Here is a 5587-nt window from a genome sequence, read left to right as displayed (position 1 = left end):
CACTTTGCTGTTTGCTAAACGTAGTATCGTCATTTTGTTGACACTTTGCTGTATACTAGACGTGGTATTATCATTTTGTTGACACTTTGCTGTTTGCTAAACGTAGTATTATCATTTTGTTGACACTTTGCTGTATACTAGACGTAGTATTATCATTTTGTTGACACTTTGCTGTTTACTAAACGTAGCATTGTCATTTTGTTGACACTTTGCTGTTTATACTAGACGTATTGTTATCATTTTGTTGACACTTTGCTGTTTTCTAAACGTAGTATTGTCATTTTGTTGACACTTTGCTGTATGCTATCATTTTGTTGACACTTTGCTGTATACTAGGCGTAGTATTGTCATTTTGTTGACACTTTGCTGTTTCCTAAACGTAGTATTGCCATTTTGTTGACCTTTTGCTGTTTGCTAAACGTAGTGTTATCATTTTGTTGACACTTTGCTGTTTGTTATCATTTTGTTGACACTTTGCTGTATGTTAGACATAGTATTGTCATTTTGTTGACACTTTGCTGTTTCCTAAACGTAGTATTATCATTTTGTTGACACTTTGCTGTTTGCTAAACGTAGTATTATCATTTTGTTGACACTTTGATGTTTGCTATCATTTTGTTGACACTTTGCTGTATGTTAGACATAGTATTATCATTTTGTTGACACTTTGCTGTTTGCTATCATTTTGTTGACACTTTGCTGTATACTAGACGTAGTATTGTCATTTTGGTGACACTTTGCTGTTTGCTAAACGTGGTATTGTCATTTTGTTGACACTTTGCTGTATACTAGACGTAGTATTGTCATTTTGTTGACACTTTGCTGTTTGCTAAACGTGGTATTGTCATTTTGTTGACACTTTGCTGTTTACTATCATTTTGTTGACACTTTGCTGTATACTAGACGTAGCATTGTCATTTTGTTGACAGTTTGCTCTGTGCTTGACTGAGTATTGTCATTTTGTTTGAACTTTGCTGTTTGCTACACTTAGTAATATCATTTTGTTTTGTTTTGCTGTATATATACTAGACTGATGTATACGTACTCATACATTGCCGATTCTGCGCCTATAACTGTTTTGATCAACTGCGGTATTTGAAAAAACTTGAATCAGTTCTTCTGAGATGCCTAAATGCACTTCCTGGCGGCCCTACAGAACAATAAATGATTTCTCAGTGAAAAACAGTTTAGTTTATATTGTGATGTCCAAGACGAGGAAAACTAATGTATCGAGGAATTGTGCTATTTCCTTTCTGCCCAATACTTGATAACAAATGTGTCTATGGATGTTAGTGACTGGTCAGAAAATGGACCACGTTGGCTGTCACCTTTTTATTACACTGATTCTGTTTGCCTACTGTCTTCTGTTTATCCCGATGCTCTCTGATATTGGCAGTTATGGTCTGATCATATATTGCTTCCTCACCAGCGATTTTACTCAGTGTTTTATTTGGTTAGACGACTCGTGAAAGTCCGGGTTAGAATCGATCTTCAGCAACCCATGCATGTCGTAAAAGGCGACTCGCTGATTTGGTTGACACATGTCATCGTACCCAAATTGTGTAGATCGATGCTCATGCTGTTGATCAGTGGACTGTCTGGCCCAGACTCGATTATTTACAGACCGACACCATATGGCTGGAATGTTGCTGAGCACGGTGTTAAACAACAACCAAACCAAACCAAACCAAACCAAGTTTGGTTCGACAGTTTTCACATTCTCCAAGGCTTCACCACTCCGAGATTCCAGAACGTCTCGTGCAGCAGAATGAGTAAATATTCAGCAACCGAATTTCCTGTCGTGTTGGCTGGGGCCTGGTAATATATTGGCTTGGGATGACAAGTAAATGATCAACAACGCCAGAGATGAATGGTGGAATTCCACCATAAATGTAAGGAAAGTCTCATAGATGATAGACTGAAAGAAATCCAACAGGCAGCGGAAATGGACTTACATGAATATTTTAAGCTTACACAAAGTTTAAACGAGCTACAGGTCTAGTAACCAGTGTAGTATACAAAAATCATGCAGGCAATAATGCAGAAAATATCTGTGACACTTTTGGTCAATACTTCAAGGATCTATCTGTACCAAACATGGAAAGTAGCTTTGATAATCACTTTGCTAAAGAAATATGTAAATAGAAAATATCAAATATTGAATGTTTTGAGGAAAGTAAAAATATATGTGAAGGAGACATGTATTCTCCGCTGAATGAACTGTTCACTCTCAGTGAGATTATAGCCATCGTCCAAAGATTAAAAAATATCAAAGCCCCAGGGTCCGATGGATTCGCTAACAAACATGTCAACTATGCAGGTAGATCTTTAATCAAACATATCATCATATTGTTCAACAGTATCATCACATACGAGTATATTCCACAAGCTTTTAATGTTGGCCACATTCTGCCCCTGGCCACGGTAAAAGTAAAGCTGTCCTCTCCAACTACAGAGGATAAACATTAACGTCGATTCTCAGTAAACTGTTTGAAAGATTGCTCCTTAACATAATTGAAAAGTGGACAGCTGCAAATATAACGTTTCCCCACAACTTCCAATTTGGCTTTAGAAAAGACTTCAGTGCTGAGACAGCAGCTCTTACATTTGTAGAAAGTAGTGTATACTATACGTATATGCTTGAGTCATATCAACACTGCTATGTGCTCTACGGAGAGAACAAAACTTGTCTGTGGAAAGCTAATACAAGATACAGCTTTAAACAAATGCTTTTAGCCCGCCTTGGCCAATACCACTGTAATGAATCGCTGATATACAAGAATAAGTTTGATATGAAATCACCTGTTTTTAACATGTTACAGCTTGTTTCCAAATACAATCTGCTTAGTGAAATCCGTAACTACATTTGTGATTCTAAGTTTATGAAGAAAAGTGCTTGGTCGCAAATAGTCAAAGATAAGGTAACTACATATGATCAAATGCAGTTGGCAAATGTACCTCAGACAAGGTTTGATGATGGTAAGGTGGGGGGTTCTGCCCCACATGAACGATGGAGCCGAGCTAGTTATAGAAACACATCATGACAAGGTGTGGTGCAATACACGAGGCTATTTTTAGAAATGATTTCCCCCAGTCTAAAGATAGCGAGAGCTGGCTTGTGACTATGATTAGGGAGCCGACTTGTAATCCAGCATTCATCCATAATATATTGTTTAATGACCATATTCAAGCACGGAGACAGGGCTTGTTTGTAAATTAGAATAACGATACAGTCCGGATGGGAGTGAGATTGTCATAGACCGAACGTGATTGTATGTATCTAAACAGGAAAACTCCCTCTCAAGTTGTTGGGGGGCAGTACTTAACATCTTAAAAGAGATATCAACGTATGGACTGTTATATTTCAGTGTACAATACATAGGAAAGTCTATACATAAATCAACTTCATACATCTTTTCATACCAAGTATGTATTAAGTGGAATGCAACGGTGAGAGGAACTAGCTCACACATACAGCGAGACGAGGTAGAGTCACCTGTGTAAACAAACCGTTACAGACCTTACACAACAGTACTGCTCGCGGCGTACGGTGAGATCGAAACAAGGTCACACAGTCGGCCAGTCATAGCCTGTGTAAACCGATCTCTTCTGAAGGAAACATGGTTTCTTATTAAAACATATGCAATTTATTTTTATATCATTTCTCCTACAACCATGCCCGTGGAAGGATGGAAAGAGTATTTGTCCAGCATTTACTTTAATCCCAAACATCCAGCCTCCTTCTCAGGTTCAACTAAGTTATATCACGTGGTGAAAAAAGAAGGGAAATTTGACATCAGCTAACATCACATCAAGAAGTGGCTCGCTTCTCAAGATGTTTATTCACTTCAGCGACCTCTTAGATACAAGTTCAAGCGGAACAGAGTGATCTCAACTGGTTTGAACGATCCGTGGGATATTGACTTGGCCGATGTTTCGAATATAGCTTCGGATAATGACGGTGTGAAATACATATTCATAGCTATCAATGTATTCACACGATTACTATGGGCGGAAACCCTTAAAAATAAAACACCAGACGCAGTCCTTAAGGCCACGAAGAAGATATTTGCTCGTGCTACTCTTCCACACATTATCAGATCCGACAAAGGTCGGGACTTTGATAACAAGAAAGTGAGATCATATTTAGCAAACAAGGGTTTTACCGCAATTACCACCCCTGCCGCATAACTCAACGTATAAGCAACAGCGAAACCACAATCAATTCAATGATAAAGAACATTTCAAATTTACCATCCCCTCTAATGCAGTTGTCGTGGGCCCTACTGGCAGAGGCAAATCGATGTTTGTCTACAACCTTCTCACGCATGGAAGTATACAGCCAGCACCTAATCACATTGTCTGGTGCTTCACCCAATGGCAGCCCCTGTACCAGGTGATCAGTGAACAGTTGCCCCATGTGAAGTTTGTGAAAGGAATTCCCTACGATGTACTCGACGATACCCACTTGGATGCCAGAAATAACAACATGATGGTGTTGGATGACATGATGTCTGAAGCTAAGGATGACAAACGCATTTCTCAGCTATTTACTCGAACCTCTCATCACAAGAATGTCATTATCTTCCTATTTTCACAAAATCTGTTTCCACGAGGGAAACAGTCACGTGACATAGCTCTGAATTCTCACTATGTGACTGTATTCAACTCACCTATAGATAGATTACAAGTTCAACTGTTTGCCAGACGTATCTACCCCAACAATGTAGATAGGTTTATGTCAGTCTATGAGGCAGCTGTCCAAAAACTCTATGGCAATCTGACTGTTGATCTACGACCTACCACTCTTGAATTAGAGAGATTACAACCTAATATACTAACTAATGCTGACATACCCTCGACCTCAAGGATAATAAAATACCTACCAAATCCCCCACCAGAATCAAGACAGATGGAGGCAGGTAGCACATCTATAAAAGAGGAGCAACCTGAACCACCTAATCATTTGACCCCAGACACTCAGAGAGATAACATCTCCAAGCTGGTTGAGAATACTGTGGCCTCAGAAGACAAAAACATGCCCTCATGTGACAAGTGTGGTATTGTATTTGAAAACAATCATGACCTTCACCGTCATGTGAGGATCTCGTGCCCAGAAAATGGTGGGGAGCCTCTTCAGAAGCGAGCTAAGGTGGATGCAGCTGATGATACTAAGAATGATATCCTGCGTCCAGTAGAGACAGGTACTAAAGTTGATCAAGAGAGAGAAGTGAAAGGCATAGAATACATGTGGGAACAAACTTTGAAAGCTTGTAAGGAGGACATCTGGAAGAAAAAGGAGGACTTTGAGGATAAAGGAAAGACCGAACGATGGATTGAGAAGAAACTGCGGAAATACTGGCAAACTGCCTTTCTTGATAGACTTGTGATAGCCGTTCGTTATGCCAGCTATTTTGGATATGGACCCCTCTTCAAGCCTATATTGGAGAAAATCACAGCCCTGGACCCTGATATGGACCCCAAAGAAATGGATGCTAAAATCACTCAGTGGATGAAACCTATCGTGAGAGATATTCTCTCTCATGTGGACTTGAGCCAGGCTGAAGATTTAGAACTTGTTGACATG

At 39.4% G+C, this 5587-nt stretch overlaps 1 protein-coding gene across 1 annotated transcript in view; it reads left to right on the top strand.

Moving 5' to 3' along the window:
• Window positions 1-5587, top strand: part of LOC124261732 — a 95437-nt gene that overhangs the window by 50697 nt on the left and 39153 nt on the right. The window lies entirely within an intron of this gene.

The sequence above is a fragment of the Haliotis rubra genome, unplaced genomic scaffold (assembly GCF_003918875.1).
Source record: "Haliotis rubra isolate DU_JTF1 unplaced genomic scaffold, ASM391887v1 Scf806, whole genome shotgun sequence".
Lineage (NCBI taxonomy): Eukaryota > Metazoa > Mollusca > Gastropoda > Lepetellida > Haliotidae > Haliotis > Haliotis rubra.
Note: the sequence above shows the minus strand (reverse complement) of the source record. Positions and strands in the feature narration are given on the sequence as shown.